This window comes from Geotrypetes seraphini, chromosome 13 (genome assembly GCF_902459505.1).
Source record: "Geotrypetes seraphini chromosome 13, aGeoSer1.1, whole genome shotgun sequence".
In the NCBI taxonomy this organism is placed as follows: domain Eukaryota; kingdom Metazoa; phylum Chordata; class Amphibia; order Gymnophiona; family Dermophiidae; genus Geotrypetes; species Geotrypetes seraphini.
Window position 1 is genome coordinate 81,775,528 of NC_047096.1, and position 22,461 is coordinate 81,797,988.

Sequence of the window (22,461 nt, forward strand, 5' to 3'; positions counted from 1 at the left end):
GGTGGGTCCCTAGCTTGATAATGGGAGCAGTGTATCGCAAGTGTTATGTTAGAATGATCTATAGGACCTATTATACTCAAGTCCAATTGCATAAAATAGGAGGTATTGACTCCCTCCTATGCCTGAAATATGGCTGGGATCCCAATACTTTAGCTCATTCCTTTTGGGATTGTTGGAAGTCTATCGTTCATTACTTCTGAGGCTTGTTTTTGAGACCAATTGTGGGTATCTTGGAGCAGTTGGTTCTTGATCTGCCTGGGGCTTTTCGTGGCCTTCCTAAGGGGGATCCCCTCTGGTGTTGTAAGGTGTGTCTTCTTGCTTGCAAATGCATTTTGCAATCCTGGACTGTTTCTGAGCTTCCCTCTTTTTGGACCTGGAGAGCTCTGGTGCATACTTTGGCCATTTGGGAGGCCCGAGAGGCAATTGGTTGCCCTTGTTGCCGACGTCACTTTATGCTTGTGTGGGGAGTCTATTTGGACTCCTTATCTCCTAGAGGTCGCAGTCTCCTTTTGAATCCTCTTGCTTAGCCTTGTTGAGGTTCATCACACTCATTCCCGGGATCGGTCACCGCAGGCACTTTCTTTCTTTTTTTTTCTCTTTCCCTTTGTTTTGTTGACTTGTTTGTTGGGGGGTAGGCTTTCCTCTTGTGACTGCCAAGGGCCACCAGAGCCCAGGCCTTTGGCATTTTGGAGTTTTGTTGTTTGACTTCTGTTTGCTTCATGGCACAAGGGGATTTTGTATGGTTGGTTATTGCTGCTTGGGTGGGGTTTTGGGGATGGGGGGTTTCCACTCTTGTTTCACCAAAACTGCAATAACTTTTGTATTGTTGGAAGATCTTTCCTTTGACTTTGTTGTCTGTTATTTGTTGTTTTGAATTCATAATAATAAAACAGATTTGAACATAAAACCAATAGGAGGAATTTTTTTTTTCACTCAGAGAATAGTTAAGCTCTGGAATGGGTTGCCATAGAATGTGATAAGAGCGGATAGTGTAGCTGGTTTTAAGAAAGGTTTGGACAAGTTCCTGGAGGAAAAATCCATAGCCTATTATTGAGAAAGACATGGGGGAAACCACTGCTTGTCCCGTATTGGTAGCATGGAATATTGCTACACCTTGGGTTTTGGCCAGGTACTAGTGACCTGGATTGGCCACCGTGAGAACAGGCTACTGGGCTTGAAGGACCATTGGTCTGACCGAGTAAGGCTATTTTTATGTTCTTTCCAAACCTATCAAAGCTCAGAGCAAAATAATGTATACTTACCCAAAGATATGTCTTCTACTCTTCTCTCAGAAAGAGACTGTCCTCTTCCCTCTTTCTCTGAACATTTAAACACAGCACAGACTATTTATTATGTGCTTTCCTGTCCCTAACACAAACAAGACTCTTAGGGCCAAATGCAAGAAACAGGATTGGTAAGATCGCATGGGTCCTCTCCGATCCAATTGTTGGTCAATTGTAAAAGAGCTATTGATGCACTAAAAATTTTGCATGCAAATGATTTGCATGGCGGTTCATCATGATCTCCATCTCTCTCATCCGATTGATCGCTGTGAGAGCAAGGGAAGCCCCAAATCAGCCTCCTGCCACTCAGCTGTTTGAGGCAGGAAACCTTTTTTTTTTTAATGGGCACAGACAAACTGGCATCAGGAACCAACCCCAACACCCCCCCCCCCCCCACGCACCGGCAAAAATCGGCAGGAGGGATGCATATTTGCCTCTTGCTATGCCAACCCCTCCCCCCCACAAGAGAAAATTGGCAGGAGGGATGCCCACTCCCTCCTACCAATGAATTCCCCTGAACCTGGCCAGAGGGAACGAAAAATGCCTATACCTTGGTGTGGTATATAGACCTCCAAGACAACAGGAAGACAAGGATATAGAACTGATCAAGGATATAGAGAACATCACTTTGCGTGGAGACACAGTTCTGCTTGGGGACTTCAACATGCCCGATGCAGATTGGAACACACTCTCTGCGACTACCTGTGGCAGCAGAAGAATATTAACCTCCATAAAGGGTACACGACTCAAACAAATGGTACTGGAGCCCACTAGAAACCAGGCAATACTGGACCTCGTACTCACCAATGGAGACAGCGTCACAGAAGTATCGGTAGGCGATACGCTGGCCTCTAGCGACCATAACATGATATGGCTTAACCTCAAGTGGGGTTTCTCTAGATCAAATACAGTGACGAGAGTCCTCAACTTTAGAGGCACAGACTTCGAACGCATGGGAGATTTTGTCCATCGGGAGCTGCAAAACCAAGCACAAACTGACAATGTGGAGAATATGTGGTCGACTCTGAAATCCACCCTGCATGAAGCAACAAATCGCTACGCAAAAACGGTCAGCATAAGTCGGAGAAACAAAAGACCCCAGTGGTTCAGTACTGAAATTTCGGACCTCATTAAGGAGAAGAAAAAAGCATTTATTGCCTACAAACATTTAGGAAAGCAGGAGGCAAAAGAAGACTATCAGGACAGGTCTAAAGCTGTCAAGAAGGCAGTCAGAGAGGCCAAGCTCCGAATAGAGGAGAATCTAGCGCGGAACATTAAGAAAGGGGATAAATCCGTCTTTAGGTATATTAGTGACAGGAAAAGAAACAAAGATGGGATAGAACGACTCAGGAAATCGGACGGGAATTATGCAGAATCGGATTCCACTAAGGCCGAACTACTAAATGAATACTTCTGCTCGGTTTTCACCTGTGAGGAGCCGGGATCCGGTCCACTTTTACGGACAAGGGAAAGCCAGAAAGACCCGTTTCAAGACTTCAAGTTTACGCCCAGTAGCGTCTACTGCGAACTTTCAAGACTCAAAGTAAACAAAGCCATGGGACCGGACAACCTACACCCTAGGGTGCTCAGAGAGCTGAGGGAAGTCCTGGCGGAACCATTATCTGTGCTCTTCAATCTCTCCCTAAGCACGGGAAGAGTCCCCTTGGACTGGAAAACAGCTAACGTTATTCCACTCCACAAAAAGGGCTGCAGGACAGAGACGGCGAATTACAGACCGGTAAGTCTCACATCCATAGTATATAAACTCATGGAAACACTGATCAAACAGAAACTTGATACAATCCTGGATGAAGAAGATCTACGTGATCCCCATCAACATGGATTTACCAAAGGCAGGTCCTGCCAATCAAATCTGATTAGCTTCTTCGACTGGGTAACAAGACAACTGGATGCCGGGGAGTCCCTGGACGTAGTGTATTTGGACTTCAGCAAAGCTTTTGACAGCGTCCCGCACCGTAGGTTATTGAACAAGTTGAAATCGCTGGGATTAGGGGAAACACTAGCTGCATGGGTTAAGGATTGGCTGAGCGGTAGACTTCAGAGAGTGATGGTAAATGGTACCCCATCCAAAACATCGAATGTGACCAGTGGAGTACCAAAGGGCTCGGTCTTGGGTCCAATCCTATTTAACATTCATAAGTGATATGACCCAAGGGATCAAAGGAAAAATATCATTGTTCACCGACGACGCCAAACTGTGCAACATAGTAGGTAAAAGCACTATGCCTGACAATATGACACAGGACCTACTACTATTAGAACAATAGGCTTAGGAAGATAGAATTGCAGTAGTCCAGTCTGGAGAGGATGATGGATTGGACGAGAACGGCAAAATGTTTTTGGTGGAAGCAGGATCTTACTTTCCTCAGCATGTGTAGGCTGAAGTAGCATTTTTTTACCAGGGAGTTGAGGTGGTCATTGAAGGACAATGTAGAGTCAATGATGACGCCCAGGACCTTGCTGGAAAATTCGAGCTGCAGAGTGGAGCCAGAGGGCAGTGGGATTGAGGTGGGTAGCTGAGCTAAATTTGGGCCAAGCCAGAGTAGTTTTGTCTTGGATTCATTCAATTTCATTTGGACGGTGTGGGCCCAGGATTGGATGTTTGAGATACAAGAGGATATGTTCTCTGAGAGATTAGTGAGGTTCGAGTCGGTCTCAAGAAGGACGAGGATGTCATCAGCATAGGTGTGTATTGTTTCAAGGGGGTATAGATGGAGGAGTTTTAGAGAGGTCATATAAATGTTAAAAAGGATAGGAGATAAAAGTGAGCCTTGCGGGACTCCACAGATTGGTATCCAGGGGGAGGATGAGGTGCCATTCCTATTGACAATGTAGGATCGGGAGCGGAGGAATTTTGAGAACCATTCAAGGACTGTAGAGGTGATGCCGATCTCGGAGAGTTGGTAGATTAGAATATCGTGGTGAACAACGTCGAAAGTGGCAGAAAGATCGAATTGCAGGAGGACGCCGAACTTGTTGCGGGAGTGAAGTTGTTGAACCTTGGAGATTAGGGAGGTCAGTAGGGATTCGGTGCTGAAGTTGGGGCGAAAGCCATATTGGTAAGGTAGGAGAATGGAGAATTTCTCTAGATAGGATGAGAGTTGGGTCGATATGATGGTCTCGAGCAACTTGGTTAGGAGAGGGATATTTGCTATTGGGCGATAGTTGGATGGTGTGGAAGGGTCGAGGTCGGGTTTTTTCACTAGAGGAGTTAAGGCGATATGGCCCATTTCTGGGGAGAAGAGGCCGGAATGTAGGGCGGAGTTTAGGAGTTTGGTAATGGAAGAGATGGCCTGAGTGGGTATTTCCTCGTAGAGGTAGGAGGGGAAAGGGTCCAAAGAACAATTACAAGATTTCAGTTTGAAACAGAGTTTAAGGATGTGGGATTCGGATACGTGCTCAAAGGCAGCCCAGAATCTGTCGGCTGGGATAGTGCTAGGGGCCATTAGAGAAGGGTTGGGGTCAGTGAGCACCAAGGAGTTGTAGGAGATTGCAGGTGGGAAGGAACAACGTAGGGTAGTGACCTTTTCATTGAAGAATTTTGCTAGAACTTCAGCTGAGGGAGAGGAGGGGAGAGAGATGGAGTCTTTTTTGGAGGTTAGAGAGCGCCAGATTTTGAAAAGTGTACTGCTCTGGTTGTTGGATCTGGAGATTTTCACGCCATAGAAGTTCTTCCTTGCTTTTTTTAGTGCTAAATTGTAGAGCTTAATGTTGGCTCTCCAGGACTGTCTGTCTATAGGGGAGTTAGATTTTTTCCATTTGTGCTCCAGGGTTCGACATTTCTGCTTTAGTTCTCTGTGATAAGGGAGGTACCAGGGGGCTTTGCGAGGGTAGGAGATTGATTTGGTGGAAAGGGGGGCGAGGGAGTGGTAGGTGGACTCGGAGAGGGCGGTGCAGTTATGCCAGTTGGATTCGGGGTCTGCAGGCTTAGGAGCAGAGGAGAGTTGTTTGAGAAATTTTGTCCAGAACAGGTCGCTTGAAATTTTTTTGCGAAAGGTAATGGAATTAGAGGAGCGGGGAGGGAGCCCCAAGATGCGACATGAAGATGGGGAGATTCAAGGTCCCAAGGAAGTGGTTAGACCAGGGGACCTTCTCCCAGTGGGTGTCGCCGGCTACGGTTTTGTATGCGGTAAGGTCCAGGAAACTGATGAGGTCTAGAGTGTGTCCCTTTTCATGGGTTGGGGAAGGTGAAGGGGGGGAAAAACCAAGAGAGATGAGAAAACTCTTCAGTTCAATCGTGTCCTTGTTGGAGTTGTCATCAAGGTGGAGATTGATGTCCCCAATGATCAAAAGTCTTTGAAATTTGAGGAAGGCGTTTGAAATGGTTTCGAGAACGAGATCAGAGGATTTGTTCCATGGGGTAGGTGGGCGGTAAAGAAGTAGGATACCCAGTGGGTGAGGTTGGAGTTCGTCATTGACCGAGGCTAGCATGTATTCTAGAGAGGTGTGGCTGCCCTTTTTGATGAGCTGGACATCGAACAATGATTTGTAGATTGTTGCCAGACCGCCTCCTTTTTGGTTGGTTCTGGGAGAGAAGAGACCTTGGTAGCCGTGGGAGCAGAGTTCATTTTGAGTAAATATGTCATCTTTTGTGATCCAAGATTCCGTGACGCATAGGAATCCCGGGTCAGAGTCTTCGAGTAGGTCCTTCAGGATTTGAATCTTATTGCAAGCGGATCTGGTGTTGCAATAGAGTGTTGGGACTGGGGTGAGAGAGTCTGAAGCAAGGTTGGGGAGATTTGTGGAGGGAACAGGTTTTAGGGATGCATGGTTGACTCTTCGAGGGTTTTTTTTTGGAGGGATGGTTTCTGGTGCGCAGTAATGTGGGGATTTTGAGGCCAGGGCAGATGTTAAAGTCAATTGAAGGGTTGGGAAGGTTGGGGGGGAGGAGGTTTCAAGCAAGGGGTGGTGTAGGGAGAAGAGCAGAGCAGGAGGAGAAGGAGCCATGAAGGCGGCTTTATGATGAGGGTTAGTTTTTTGGGTTTTTTTTGTTATTGGGAAGGAATGGGCATCTCATATGCTTTTTTATTAGGGGGGGAGAGGAATAGGGAAGATAGGGGATGGTTCTGGGGGGCCTCTGTTGGCAGCACAACTACATGCTGGGGGTGAGGGTTCCTAAGCTATAGACTATAGCCTATAGTATTTTTGATCTAATTCTCTACTCACCTAACAATAATAATATCAGTTGATTGGTTTGATATACAATACTGGTAAAAATCGGAAGGCCTTGGATCGTGCAAGTCACCAGTTTGTGGATAACTCCATTACCTTCTATTCCTTCTATTAAAGTCTTTTATTATTTCTTTCAAAGTAAGTGGCACTAACCAGTACTGTTCCACTTTTATGGAACACTTATATATATTTCTGGAGCAGGATAGGAGTTAAGAAGAAAAGATTTCTCCAAGCTGGGTCAGACTAAAAGTTCACTAAACCCAATAAGTGGCAAGTGAGCAATTCGGATCAAAAGTACCCATTAGATCAGTGGTTTCAAACCCTTTGCAGGGCCTCAGAAAAAAAAGTTAATGTCTTACTAAAGAAATGACAGTTTTGCATGAGATTAAACTCTTTATAGTTTATAAATCTTTCCTTTTGGGAAAGTCTTAACAATATTGTCATTTATAGCTAAAGAAACTTTTGTGATTGCTAAACAAACCGAGGGGCTCAAACTAGTACCTGGCGGCTGCATGTGGGCCCCGGCATTGGATCCAAAAGCGAAATCAATTCCTCCGGGAAGTTGCCCAACCTCCCTGTTAAAAGCAGCCACACCAGATACAGTTGGGGGGTCACCACATCCTCTAGTAATAAATTCCACAGCACCGTGAGCAAAATATGGCTTCTAATTTGTTTTCATTCTGTTACTTTTTGGTTTCATGGCGCGTCCTTTTACTGCTTCTTGTTTTTACCACAATTCTGTTTAACCCCTGAGGAAAATCTAAGCCCCTTTTCCCAGCCGAAGCGCGCTCCCAGGCGCTTATCCTTCTCCCGCCTCCTCCTCCTCCGGGTCACGCGCTTGCCGGGCGCGAGGCCCTTCCCGAGCTCGTGCCTCGCGGAGGGCGGGCGCTGCAGCCGAGCTCGCGCGCGCCCTCCTGGTGGAGGCGGGGCCGCTCGCGCTCTCCCGTCAGAAGCGAGCGAGCTGCGGAGAGCAGGAGGAGGAGGAGAGTGCGCAGTGGCAGAGCAGACGAACGGCCGCGCGGAGTGTCTGGGGGGGGCGGGCACCTTCCTTCGGGTTTCTTCCCCCCCCCCACCCCTACACCGTGACAGGTAGGTGGGGTCCTCTCCGGGGTGGCGGGAAGCGCGAGCTGACGACGGGGCGGTGGCGAAATGAGCCGCGCGCCGAGGCACGTGGGCCCTGCCCTGCTCTCGAGGGCTGCGAGCGGTTGAGCGTCGTTGGAGGGGGAGGACGGTGACTTGGACTCGCGCTTGCTCTTCGTTTCCTTCCTATTCCGGGTTCGCTGGGGCGGGAGGCATGACAAAGTGAAATAGGCTCCTGATGTTCCCTTCAGATAAAGGACTGGCGCTGACTGAAGGCTGAGCCAGTAGTTTCACTTGGCTCAGGGCAAAAGTTAGATCTGACTATATAGGGAAAAGCTGCTTTTACGTCTTCTATACAGGTACTGGGGAAATGGAGAGTTGAGCGTTGCAGTGGGAATTCCCCAACTTCTCAGGATGCCACAGCACTGCCACATTGAAGATGGCACCTGGAGAAGTAGGAGCAAGAGGGCATTGCTCCTGCCTCTTACAAGGTATGGGTGGGCTGGACCTGACCTAGCCTAGCTGAGGGGAGTGGGCATGTTTACTCTTAAGCTTTGAGGAAGGGGGTTCAGCTCAGGGGGGGTAAGGGGTTTTCAGCAGCATGCTTTTTTATTTAAATGCCATCTTTCCTGTTAATGTCTGAGCTAATGGCTGTCCAGACACTGACAGAAAAGTTGACATTTTGCACAGAGCAGCAGATTACTACAACATTACTTTGAGTTTGCTGTGGCCACAGATTTAGGTCTGGTGTCATAAGACTTCTAGTGCAGACTCATTAGGCCTCCTATGGACTTCACAACCCCAAAGAAACATTTTAACAAGGACGTAGAAGATACAATGTATGCCAGATTGTCAGCAGGATAAAACACGATTGCAATAAATTATAAAGAAATGAAATGCTTTTCTCAAAGCCTGGTTGTTCAGATGTAAAATTTAGGAAGATACAGTTGTGGAAGTTGTAATAACCATAGGGCCCAACTGTTATTAAGCTCCTTAGTGTTTCATGCCTCCAGTGTTGTGCACATTTTCACAGTTGAACCCACACCCTTGTTGTGTCTATTGCTCAAAAACAACTGAACTTGTGATTTTGCAGGCAGTAGCTTCTGAAATAGAAGTATGCTGAAGCTAGGTATGTTTTTCTATGAAGTATGCAATTAACCATTGTCTGTAAAAGAAACCCAAATGATTTCCCTTTATAGGGCCCACTGATCTTTGTTTTTTTCATATGGAACTCTGGAAATATATACTTATGATAGCAATATAGTTTAGCTCTCTGCATACCTGAAATATGGATACTTCAGGTTTTTGCTGCCTTACTGAAAATGCAAAAATTTGTACTGTTTTAACATATTTTGTTAATCATATAGACCAGTGCATTGTGACAGGGCTTCCTAATAACTGCAGTCAGTCATGTTTTCAGGCTACCTATCCACAATTAGTGTGCAGAAGGTACAGTAAATATCCATATACTGAAAAAACAATTCATGCAGATTTTCTCATGCATGCACATTGTGGGTGTCTGCAAACAGCACTGTCTATGAGGTCATCAGGACAGGTTTGGCATGGTAAGATAGTGCTTTTAGTCTGCTATTGTTATCAGAATGGAAGAATTACAAAACCCATTGTTATCCCAGGACAAGCAGGCAGCTTATTCTCACATGTGGGTGACATCATCCACGGAGCATGGATGCGGACAGCCTTGCAAGCAGACTTGCTTGAAGAAACTCAGAAGTTTTGAGTCTGCCGCACTGCGCATGCGCGAGTGCCTGCCCGCCCAGCACAGGGCGTGCCTCCTCAGTTCTCAGTTATCCGCGGAGCCGAGAAGTCCGTCTTTGATGCTCTGCGCTGAACTTCATTCGCTTCGTGCTTTCTCTCACCATGGCTCGTGCTTTATTTTCTTATTACCATGTCGCTGTGTTTTTCTTTTGGTCATTGTTAAAAAAAAAAAATGTTGAATTTTTTCATCAAGTGATGGCAGGGTCTGTCACACGCCCTCAGTCTGCGGGCTTCAACTTTGCGCCTGATATTTTTCCATCTATGTCCTGGCCGGTCATGGGCTTCAACAAGTGTAGCCAGTGCCAGTGTGCGATCTCCCTCACTGACCCACACCATAGAAACATAGAAATAGACGGCAGATAAGGGCCACGGCCCATCAAGTCTGCCCACTCCAATGACCCTCCCTATCTATCTTTGCGGGTAGATCCCACATGTTTGTCCCATTTGGCCTTAAAATCTGGCACGCTTCTGGCCTCAATAACCTGAAGTGGAAGACTATTCCAGCGATCAACCACCCTTTCGGTGAAGAAGAACTTCCTAGTGTCACCGTGCAGTTTCCCGCCCCTGATTTTCCACTGATGTCCCCTTGTTGCCGCGGGACCCTTGAAAAAGAAGATATCCTCTTCCACTTCGATGCGACCCGTGAGGTACTTGAATGTCTCGATCATATCTCCCCTCTCTCTACGTTCCTCGAGTGAGTAGAGCTGCAACTTCCCTAACCGCTCCTCGTATGGGAGCTCCTTGAGTCCCGAGACCATCCTGGTGGCCATTCTCTGGACCGATTCCAGTCTTCGTACATCCTTGCGGTAATGTGGCTTCCAAAATTGCACACAGTACTCCAGGTGCGGTCTCACCATGGATCTATATAATGGCATAATGACTTCAGGTTTATGGCTGACGAAACTCCTGCGTATGCAACCTATGATTTGCCTTGCTTTGGATGAAGCTTGCTCAACTTGATTTGCAGACTTCATGTCTTCCCTGACAATCACCCCTAAGTCTCTTTCTGCTTCAGTTTTTGTCAAGATCTCGCCATTTAGGGTGTAAATCTTGCATGGATTTCGGCTTCCCAGGTGCATGACTTTGCATTTTTTGGCATTGAAACTGAGTTGCCAGGACCTAGACCAGTGCTCCAGTAGAAGTAGGTCATGCATCATATCATCTGCCATTGAATTATTGTCTGTTGTGCTCTTGTTCACTACATTGCTTAGCTTGGCATCATCGGCGAATAATGTTATTCTTCCTCGGAACCCTTCTGTCAAGTCTCTTATGTAGATGTTGAACAAGATCGGGCCCAGGACGGAGCCCTGTGGCACTCCACTTATCACCTCCGACATTTCGGAGGGGGTGCCATTCACCACCACCCTCTGAAGCCTACTTCCAAGCCAGTTCCCAACCCAGTTTGTCAATGTGTCGCCCAAACCTAAAGAACTCATCTTGCTTAGCAACCTGCGGTGTGGTACACTATCAAATGCCTTGCTGAAATCTAGATAGACAATGTCCAGGGACTCACCAGCATCCAGCTTCCTCGTCACCCAGTCAAAGAAGCTGATCAGGTTGGATTGGCAGGCTCTCCCCTTAGTAAATCCATGTTGGCGGGGATCCCGTAGTTTCTCCTCGTCCATGATTCTATCCAATTGGTGTTTGATTAGGGTTTCCATTAATTTGCTCACTATCGATGTGAGACTCACTGGTCTGTAATTTGCCATCTCCATCTTGGAGCCTTTCTTATGGAGTGGGATGACGTTAGCTGTCTTCCAGTCCATCGGGACGTTACCTGTACTAAGGGAGAGATTGAAGAGCGCGGACAGCGGTTCCGCTAGGACATCACCCAACTCCCTGAGCACCCTAGGGTGTAGGTTGTCAGGCCCCATTGCCTTGTTGACCTTGATTTTTGACAGCTCGCAATAGACGCTGCTGGGTGTAAACTTGAAATTACTAAACGGGTCAACTGATTTAACCCTTGTCTGTGGCTGAGGGCCGATTCCCGGCGCCTCGCGGGTGAAGACTGAGCAGAAGTATTCATTTAACAGTTGGGCTTTTTCCGAGTCCGTTTCTACATAGTCACCGCTGATGCCTTCAGTGTCTGGGGCCTGACCATTGCCCAGAGTCATGCATTTGCTGTGCTACCCTTCAACCTCGAGCTCTCAAACGTCATCGAGTTGAAGTAGAGAAGATTTTCAATATGGAAACCCCTACTATACCCTCGACCTCCGATTCGGTAATGCTTGCTACGGGGTGTCCTCCTGCCTCCACAACTTCGACCTCGACTCTCATCAGACCTTCCTCGTTTGGAACGTCCTCGACCTCGAGTAAATCTGCCAAATCTTCTCCTGAGTTTCTCTCAGGACAGATACCTCAGCAGATAGTTCCAGCTGTGGTCTTCAAGCTACCTAAGCATAATTCCTCCAAGTCGAAGCATTCGTCCTCGAAGCCTTTAGCCTCAGCAAGTGGTCCAGTTTCAGACTCGGATCCACAATCGCAGGCTACCATCTAGACCAGTGTTTTTCAATCTTTTTACACCTATTGACCGGCAGAAATAAAAGAATTATTCTGTGGACCGGCATAGGTCCGTGGACCGGCAGTTGAAGAACACTGGGCTAAGTCGTGGGCCAGACCCCGCTCATCTCTACCCAATCTCCACCCCAGACTCTGCCCCCATAATAGTACAAATTGCACCTTGCACGTCCCGTGCATCATCTGGAAGCCTTCCCTCTGATGTTGCAATGTCAGAGAGAAGGCTTCCGGTTCAGGCACAGGATGCCCGTAGGAGCCACTGCCCGTGGCTTTGTGCACTGAATCAGTTAGGAAGAGGAAGCTGGCTAGAAGTTAACGACACATTGATTGCACCGTGGACCAGCGGTTGAAGAACACTGTTTTGGGCTTAATGCATGTACTGGCCCTGTGGACCGGCAGGAAATTTTGTGGACCGGCACTGGTCCATGGACCGGTGGTTGAAGAACACTGATCTAGACCATTTTAGAGCGGGGAATTTGTTCAGTTACTGACCAAATGTAGTCCTGCCTCAACTCTGCTCCCTGCAGTACAGCCTGGGCACTCGGCAGTCTCACAAGAAGTCGAGTCCTTCCCTGTGCCTTGAGCTGAATCTACACACACTATGCAAGGAGTCCAGTCTTTGCTGGCATCTGGTCTGGAATCTTCACACTCTATGCAAGGAGTCGAGTCTTTCTGAATGTCTTGTCTGGAATCCTCACACTCCATACAAGGAGCTGAGTCTTTTGGAGTGCTTCGAGATACCTCGATCCAACCACAGAGTCTATGGGACTTCGATCTACAGCTTCCAGCCCTATATCCTCACATAAGGCATTGCCCGTTTCGAGGCATAGGGCGAAGTCTCCTCAACCTCGCACAAGACCTGCTTCCAGGCAGCACTCTCATTGCCGGTCGAGGCCCTCATCGAGGCGCAGGTCCTCTAGGGAGAAGCCTTCCTTGTCCAGGCCTTCCAGCTCTTTGAGGCCTCCAACTCCACGATCCAGGCCACCAACAGCAGAACCTGAAGGCTCTGCTTCTTCCAATGCCTCGTCCCAGTCTGTTTATTCACTAGGATATCGATACTCCAGAGAGGCCTCACCTTCATTCTCCACTCGAGACGCTTCGAGGTCATCGAGTCCCTTTCGTGGTCATCCTCTTGCGGATCAATTGTCCTTTTCCTCTTTCCTCCGTCAAATTGCTGAGGACCTGGATCTTAAATTGGACTCTGGTTCTAAGTACTCTAAGTAGTATTTAGAGGAAATGAGTTTGCCTCGGCCTTTCAAACTTCCTCTTAACAGGCTTCTTTCTCAGACTTTCAAATGAAACCTGGAGACTCCTTATGCCATTCCTGCTGTTCCAGGCAAGTTGGAATTGAGGTATAGAACTGTACATTGCAAGGGCTTTGAGAACTCCCAACTATCTCATCAGTCCCTTCTTGTGGGATCTTCCTTAAAGAGGAGTCTTCCTTCCAGGGTCTATGCTACCGTACCTCCTGGCAGAGAGGGCAGGACCATGGACAAGTTTGGCCGTTGTCTTTTTCAAAATTTGATGAAGGCCTCCAGGGTTTCAATTATAATTTTATCTTTACTACTTATTTCAAGTATTTTATTGATATACTCCCTGGTTTTTCTAAAGACCTTGGTCAACACAGGCAAAGAGTTCCAGCAAGTCATTGCTACTTTAGCACAACTCAGGTTACACCTTCTTCAGTCATCTTATGATGCCTTTGAACTTTCCTCGAGGGTCACTGCTTTCTCAGTAGCGATGCGCCACCTAGCCTGGCTTCGCACCATTGATATAGATCCCAACATTCAGGATCGTCTGGCCAATATTCCTTTTAAAGGCAATGACCTCTTTGATGAATCGATAGAGGCCGCCACCAAGAAGTTGTCTGAGTATGATAAATCTTTTTTTTCCATCGTCAGACCAAAGCCTAAGCCAACTCCTTCCAAGCCTTCTCGACCTCTTCCATCCTATCGGAGGCATTATCCTCTGAGGGCAGCTCCTTACACTCGAGCACCTCCCAAGAAACTGCAACAACAGCAGAAGCAACAGAAACCTCAGCCTTCTGCTGCACCAAAGACTTCTCAGCCTTTTTGACTGTCTCAAACAGAGCATAACCTCCATCGTTCTGCCTCTGTCCTCTCCTCTTTCCATCGGAGGTCGTCTCCATCATTTTTACCATCGATGGGAGACCATTGCATCTGACCTCTGGGTGCTGTCAATAATCAGGGAAGGGTAATCTCTTCATTTCACTCAGATTCCACCAGAGCGTCCTCCAAGAGAGTATTCTTCCAATCTATCCCAGACCACCCTTCTTCTTCAGGAAGCTCAAGCTCTGCTTCATCTCCGTGTCATCAAGGAAGTTCCCTTGGAACAGCAGAGCAGGGGGTTTTACTCCCATTACTTCCTAGTTCCGAAGAAGACGGGCAATCTGCGGCCCATACTGGATCTCAGGGCTCTCAACAAATTTTTGGTCAAAGAAAAATTATGCATGTTGTCCCTGGTATCCCTTTATCCCCTTCTACATCAGAACGATTGGTTATGTTCTCTAGATCTCAAGGAGGCTTACACTCGCAGCCCCATTCATCTGGCCTCCCGTCAGTACCTCAGATTTCGGGTGGGGAATCTGCATTTTCAGTACAGAGTGCTACCCTTCGGCTTGGCATCATCTCCCAGAGTGTTCACTAAGTGCCTAGTGGTGGTGGTGGCAGCAGCTTTGCGGAACCATGATCTTCAGGTATTCCCCTACCTGGACGACTGGCTTATCATCTCGGGGTTATTGTAGCGACCCAATGGACTACGTGGTTCCTACAAAGTTTGGGATTCGAAATCAACTTCCCCAAATCCCACCTTCGGCTCTCTCAGAATCTACAGTTCATCGGAGCTGTTCTGGACACTATCCAACTCTGAGCATTCTTTTCTCAGCAGTGTCTGGATGCTCTCCTTCAGCTTTGCTGCAAAATGTCTTCCCTTTCTTCACTCAGCGAGACACATGCTGGTACTACTCGGCCACATGGCCTCAACCGTTCACGTGACTTCATTTGCCAGACTTCACCTCGGAATTCCTCAGTGTACACTGGCATCTCAGTGGGCGCAGGCTTGCGATCCACTCTTGACACATTACAGTCACTCCTTCGTTGAGACAGTCTCTCCACTGGTGGATACTCTCTTCCAATCTCTCCAGAGGTTTACTGTTTCAGACACCCCCTCATCAGAAGGTCCTCATGACAGATTACTTGACCTACACTTGAGGGGCTCATCTCGACGGTCTCAGTACTCAAGGCCACTGGTCCAGCATGTGGGGGGGTCCCTTGGTGTAGAAGTACACTGAGGACCTGGTGTGGAAGTACATGGAGGGAGGGAAGGGGGGTCCAAAGAGGTGCATATGCCGGACTGTGGTGGGAAGAAATAATGGGTCTAAAAACAGAGGAGAGGGAGAAAGATGTTGGACAATGGGATTTAGGGAGGGAAGGAATAGAAAGGGAGAGAAGTTGAACACAAGGGATGGTGTGTGTGTTGGGGGGAGGAGATAGAGATATTGGATAGGAGGATATTTGGGAAGAGAAATCAAGAGCAGATAGACCCTGGGGTGGTAGAGAAGGAGGGAGAGATGCTGGATGAAGGGATAGTTGAGAAAAGGAGAGATGGTGGATCTGGGGATGGTGGGGTCCATCGGTGCAGCTGCTGGGATGGAGATGAAAAAAGGGAAAGATGCCAGACCTCTGGGGGAGGGAAGGGGAGGACAGAGATGGAAGATGGATGGTTAGTACGGAGAAAGAAGAAAACGACAAATGGCCAGGAGACCCTGGCAAGTGAGTTATCAGAAGACATTTGTTGCAGAGTCTGGGACCAACATGATTTGAATAATGACCAGGCAACAAATGGTAGAAAAAAATAATTTTATTTTCTGTTTTGTGATTACAATGTCAGACTTACTGGCCTGTAGTTTTCTACTTCTTCCTTACTTCCACTTTTTGAAGAGGGGCCACATTCACCTTTCTCCAGTCCTCCGGTACTACTCCTGACTAGTGCTGCACGATTCAAGAAAAAGAAATTCGATTTGATTCAGCCTATTGAACTGATTTTTCGATTTGATTTTCCTGCCCAGTTGGGTGTTATTTTTTCAAACATCCTGGTGGGTTTATTTTATAGCCTCTTCACCCATCCCCTTTGCCCTCTCCTACCCACACTGGCGCTGTGGTGTAAACAAAATAAACAAAAAAGACTTCTCTCTGTTAAATCCTAGCTCACGTTCATGGTCTAATACCTGGAAGGATACACATTTCAAATCTGACACTTCTGTGGTAAGTAAATTACTAGAAACACTTTTAAAACAGAGAATAATGAAGTTTCTGGAATCTAGTGGCATTCAGGACCTGAGGCAACATGGATTCATTAGAGGCAAAATTTATCAGACAACTCTGATCAATTTCTTTGACCGGGTGATCAGACGCATAAGGCCTCTTCCATAGGAGGTTGTATGATGGCGGGAGAGAGTGGGCATTTCTCTCGCTGTTGGATGGAGAGTTGCTTGACTTTGGGGCTCGATTTGTTGTTGAGTTTTGGGGTTTTATGCATTTATTCTGCACCATGTTCCCATCGCTAACGCCAGTGAGGGTGCATGCAAATTTAGCAAATCTTTGCTACTCTCTGCCATCCTCATTTGCATGAGCATTTTTTGGAGAATGACTCGCTTTTGTAAAAATCACTACTATAACAGCTTCGATAGCAAATTTTTGAGACTCTAGGCCTAGGTGTCACCATTCCATGATGACTGTGGCTTTCTGCTCCCAGGGGTCAGTGAAACTGAATTATTCGTAGGATAAGAATGTTTGTCGCAATCAAGTATTAAATTTTACTTTTGCTTTTCAAGGAGCAAAAATATGGAATCAGCTTACACTTTGGCTTTAGCAAACAGACTCTTATTATCTGTTTTGGAAAGTAGAGGCCAAACCAAGTTTTAGTTTCTGTTATGGTGCCAAAACTGTCCAAAATCCTTTTCTGTCTGGTTTCGGTTTTGGCCTAAAGGCTAGGACCATGGTATCTGTTTTGACTTAAACTGACCATGTATTTTTGATGGAGGCCAAAATGTTGTGTACTTTGTCCTTTCTTATCTTCCATTGTAAAAGCACTGTGATTTTGTTTGCCTTCATTAACTGAGGTACTGGGGCTATTTTGCTTGAAGGTAAAATATGTTTTTTATTTAAATTATTATATTCCATTTAGTTACTATTTGGGTGATTCTGAAGAATTTTCAGATTCTGTTGGGTATGATGAAGATGCAGAGTTTTAATCAAACTTGTGGCGTGCATAAGCTAAATTCTTTGGAGACATGCAGGGGATATGCAGGCACACTTGTTGGTGAAGTCCTCTGACTGAGCCTGTGTGCTGCTGGTGTTCTCCCCTAGCTAAGTAAGCTTTTGACTTACTGGGCATGTGCAGGAGTTCCTACACCTAGAGTCCATCCCTTCAGCTGTCAGTTTTTTCTTCGACCACTCTTGTCAGGTCGTAGCTCTCCCCTCTCTTCCTTAGGAAAAAATAAATAAAACTAACTCAGAAAATTATAATTATATATTCCTTTTATTCCCTTAGAAAAAAAGAAGAAGAAACCAAGAAGAAAAAAGATTCAGTAGCTGTCTCTGTTCTATAAAAGAGCGACGGTAATTACATGGCTGGTGCTAGGACCAAACGGGAGTTTTTCTTTTCCCTCATAAACTGTGATGGGCAATGGTTCTCAATTGACGCTTTGTGCCAAAAATTCAAGGAAGCCAGCATAGAAGCAAACTTCGCCACTCGCTCCCTCTCCCCAGGGTCCTGCCTAGGTACTGCAAGGGGAGGGTAGTCAACAGGTGACGATGCCACGAGAACCCAAAACACCAGCAGAATCGGCAGGCAAAAAAGAAGAGCAATCTCCCAACGCCTCACATCTAGCAGCAGCATCGATTTCATGGAGCTCTGTTTAACAAGCAGCTGGATCTCATTCTTTCTTTTTTTTTTTTTTTTTGTAATATCATGTTTATTAAGACAGATAGTAATCGCTTACAATGCAAATACACAAGATACAGCCATGTCAACAGATAAACAACAGGAAAACATCAGCAATAGTACCATTAACTGCGGGATCTGGACACGTCACGTTGTCACCCTATAACCCAACTCCTTGGCCCCACAATACCCCCTGCCTTTACTACAAAACATACAGACTACTATTGATGGTAATTAGCCGCAGCTCAGTTTATTAATCATAACAATTAACATAATATAATTTCAATTATAACATTAATTAACATAAACTCCAAGAGCTCCTCCCGAGCTACCCATAAAACATTCAGTGCCCTCGACACTGCCACCTCAGCAAGGGTCAGAGGGGTGGCATGTCCCTCATGCCCCATTATCCGGGTCACCTGACCCACCAGGCATGGCACCTCGCCGGCCCACTGCTCATCACCTGATGAGCCCCAATGATCCAGTAGCTCGGGAGATCCGCCCCCCGAGCTACACCCTACTACCGGAAAAACATGGGGTGGGTGGGAGGGAAAGAACCGCCCTGGAGGACCCAAATGGTTGAGTCCTCCACTGCCTCCCCCTTAAATAGCTTCGCTCCCCCGCGCGCCCTAAGCCTTCTACCAATTAATTTAAAGATAGGCACCTGACTCTCCGCTGGCCAATCACGCCGCACCCGTACTGTGCTGGAGTACTGTGTGCAATTTTGGAGGCCGCATTACCGAAAAGATGTGCTGAGACTGGAGTCGGTCCAGAGAATGGCCACCCGGATGATCGCGGGTCTCAAGGATCTCCCGTACGAGGAAAGTCTGGATAAGTTACAGCTCTACTCACTCGAGGAACGCAGAGAGAGGGGAGACATGATCGAGACGTTCAAGTATCTCACGGGTCGCATCGAAGTGGAAGAGGATATCTTCCTTCTCAAGGGTCCCACGGCAACCAGGGGGCACCCGTGGAAAATCAGGGGAGGGAAACTGCACAGTGACACCAGGAAATTCTTTTTCACTGAAAGAGTGGTTGACCGCTGGAATAATCTTCCACTTCAGGTCACTGAGGCCAGCAGCATGCCTGATTTTAAGGCCAAATGGGATAGACACGTGGGATCTATTCACTGAGTTAGGTGGGGAAGGGTCATTGCGGTGGGCAGACTAGATGGGCCGTGGCCCTTATCTGCTGTCTATTTCTATGTTTCTATGTATTCACTGTCCCCCCGACCGCCCCAGCCAATGGGCGACACGCAGGCCTGCCAGCCCCGTGTTATCCTTCGCCCATCGACACGGGGTCTCAGGCTCCTCTATACAGTAACCTGATGCCTGTAGGGACAAATGCAGCAAGGAACAAAGTATCAAATGGCTGGAGCTCATTCTGAAGTAACGGTGCAGGCTCATGCAGGCCCAGTCTTAGCCTCTCGGTTCTCTCCTAGTTTAACTGTTCAACCTCTGGCTTCTTTAAGTAATAATTTAAAACCTTCTGAGGGCTCAAAATCTAAATGAGGGGCCTCTCCTACCCTTCTCTCTGAGGACCAGGTACCCTCTAAGCGTTTGTGTCTGCCTATCTTCAACCAGAACTCAGACTCCATGCAGGCTGTCACTAATTTTTTCACATTATTTCAAAAGATCATGCAGGATAGTGATAATTTACTTCAGGCTTCTTCCCAACCTCCTCCAATATTGGAGGCCCAGCAACAACCTATTCTTCCAGGTCCTATAGCAGCATCTCCGGAGGTAACCTAAGGTCCCTGTTGCGATATTTTAATTTTAATCTTTTTGTTTTCTGCTCTGTCATTCATAGACATGCCACAACTCCTTATGGACTGTTTTGTCAACTGAGTTTGTATCAACTAATTTGTATATTTCTTATATTCAGTCCAAAGTTTACTCCATCACCACAGTGTATGCCAATTTCCGCTTATCTAGTAACTCTTAAATATCAATTTAAATATTTGATACAAAGCTATGGAAATTAGCTATGATGTCGCCACCAAGCGCATTTAAACCCCGCATCATAGATGTGCGCCATTTCTGCTTTCTCAAAGCAACACCAGCGAAAAGTATTCAGCGCGCATGGTTCAAACAATTTTTTATTGATGCAAAAAACAGTAAATACAACGCCAATGCACCCACGGGTGCAAAGTACAATCAATGATGTGTCGTATACAATAATTTAACAAGCATGTACAGAAGAAGAGTACCAACAACCAAACTCCCCCCCTTCCCACTCTACATAGGGCGAGCAAGACTAAGGGGCGGAAGGTACTCCGAGGCACTGGACTCTTATGAGCCCCGAAGATGCCACACCACCCCTACCCCCCACCTAACTCCACTTATCGTATTCGTGACTAAGTGCCAGAACCTATCAATACACCCCTCACCTCCTCCCCCCCCAAGTGGTACTCTCCACCCTGCCCCACCAGTACTCACCATTGCTCTCCCAGCCCTATATATAGAGTGCCCAGATTAGGACACCCATCTTAAAACTGCACTACGACCTTTTGGATGCAAGGATTGCAGATATGGCTCCCAGATATTCAAGAACAACAACATTCGCTTCCTAGCTCCTCCTGCATCCCGCGCCTCCCAGATGGCCAACTGATGCACCTGGTTCCGCCAATGCCAATATACTGGAGGGTCAGGGACCGTCCGGCACTGAAGAATACATTTTACTTACACTTAATTTTATGTTCACTTCCCCTTTGGTTTTGTTACCTCACAATAACCACCTCCATGGCCTCTAGGTTAATTCTAAATTCTTAGGAATGATTTGGTTTTTCTAACCATGACCATGCAATGCTTTGGCCCTCATTTTAAGACTTTTAGTATGGTTTGATGCTTAAGTTGATTTATTTACCTTCTATCCCCCTTTTAATTTTCTTTTTTAAATGATGGATATGTTGTCATGACTTGTTTTTGTGGTTTTGTTGGCATACTTTCTGAGTCTGTTAGATTTCATTTTATAACGCACAGGTCAGTTTAGTATGTTTTGTTATTATAGCGCAAGTCTCTGTCTTCTGTTGTATTTGTCAAGCATCCTCCATATCTGATATCGTATAGCAAGGTTTAATTCCTGATCATCTATCCTACCAGCCATTTTATGTGTTTGTGCAATGATGGCATTTACCTCTTTTTCAGTTTCTCATAAATAATCCTATTTGGGGCGTTCTGTGCAGCACAGAAGTGAGTAATATCTGCAGTCTAGTTTCACATTTTTTACTATTTAATAGGCATGCTCTTCCTGTGCACCACATACTGCCTCTTTTACAAAGCCTGCGGCAACAGCCCCGAAGCCCTTTAAATCTCTATGGGCTTCGGGGCCATTAGCGCAGCGCAGCCGCTAGTGTGGCTTTGTAAAAGAGGCCCTTATAAATAACTTCTTACCCAACAAAGTGGGACTAAAATGATGGATATCTTTTAATATATTGCCTCCTTTTTTTAATATATGTTTTTATCTTTTAAATGAAGATTATTTGTTAAGTGCTTTAAGCCATTTAATCGACAGAACTCTTAAAGGGACCTCATTGGGTATGTACCCCCATTCTTTAATATATTTCAAGCCTATACAATTCATCTTTGTTTTCGATGGCCTTACACCTGTTATACATCACTTCACGTCTGACACCTTTATGGATCACATTCATCAGGTTTATTTTCACATTTGCACTACATTTTATCAATCATCAAATTCACATCTACCATATAATATTTTCACCAATAGCAAGCAGCACTAATTCACCACATTTCACATGAACTTTAGAATACACTTACTTTTACATTCACACATAAATTCATATCCATAAGTCCCCTGAAGAAGACACTTTGTTTGAAACATGGACCGTGTTGGATCCTCATTCTTCTGATTTGTGAATTTTCTCGTTAGAACAATAAAGTCTGCATCAGAACATCTGTCTCCACATCGTCTTTTGTTTTGGACTTCCTCTTCGTCAGCAGACCTTTTAAGCATGGCTCTGTCCACCATTTTTATTGCTCAGGCTTTGAAAGAGCAAAAAGTTTGAATCTCCTCTTTCCACATCACACTGTTCAGTTTTAGACTGTTTTAATGTGCTGTCCTCTTCCCCCCCCCCAATCCCATCCACGGCTTATTGATCTGGTTACCAAACAATAGGATGCCCTGGCTGCTCTTTCCAGCTCTCTCAAGCTATGTCTAAGCTTTATCTGCTGGTTCCTGATTTTCAGCCTGTCGAGTTGGAGTGATCACTGAAGGGATCACTTCATTCAGGGGCAGTGGATTCCTCGTCAGAGGTGTTGGTCAATCAGTTGTTTGGAGCTTCAGTTGATTCACCTGGTGTTTCTTGCTTCCAGCCTACTCTGGAAGGAAAAGCAGTACAAGCGTTGTCAGACAATGCCATGACAGTGGCACAAGAAGCGCTCCCCCGGGCCAGGAGGCTCGCATGTCTTCTGTCTCTCTCAGTGGCACATGTAGTTGGAGTCAACAATGTACAGCCAGACTTCCTCAGTTGACAAGTCCTGGACCTGGGAGAATGGTCCCTCTTGTGGAAATAATTTCTGTCTGATCATACAGTGCTGGGGTTGACCCCAGATGCACTTGATGGCTTCAATAGAGAACTCGAAGGTCAGGTGCTTCTTCAGTTGAAGAACAGAGTGCGGAAGCTTAG

General features: G+C 46.4%; 1 protein-coding gene and 1 long non-coding RNA gene across 6 annotated transcripts in view; one reads left to right on the forward strand and one right to left on the reverse strand.

Moving 5' to 3' along the window:
• The window catches only part of LOC117347195, an 87,646-nt gene extending 80,297 nt beyond the window's left edge, over positions 1-7,349 (reverse strand). For both annotated transcript variants that reach the window (XR_004536742.1, XR_004536741.1), the window contains exon 1: positions 6,978-7,349. This is a non-coding gene — a long non-coding RNA (uncharacterized LOC117347195). The remainder of the gene's footprint in view (positions 1-6,977) is intronic.
• A 58-nt stretch (positions 7,350-7,407) lies between these two features.
• Positions 7,408-22,461, forward strand: part of LOC117347194 (signal transducer and activator of transcription 5B) — a 163,638-nt gene continuing 148,584 nt past the window's right edge. For 2 of the 4 annotated variants that reach the window (XM_033917775.1, XM_033917778.1), the window contains exon 1: positions 7,408-7,565. The gene's annotated coding sequence lies outside the window, so the exon portion shown is untranslated. Of the gene's footprint in view, positions 7,566-7,915; positions 8,048-22,461 lie in introns of those variants that run through there. The other 2 variants (XM_033917777.1, XM_033917776.1) reach the window with 2 other exon arrangements.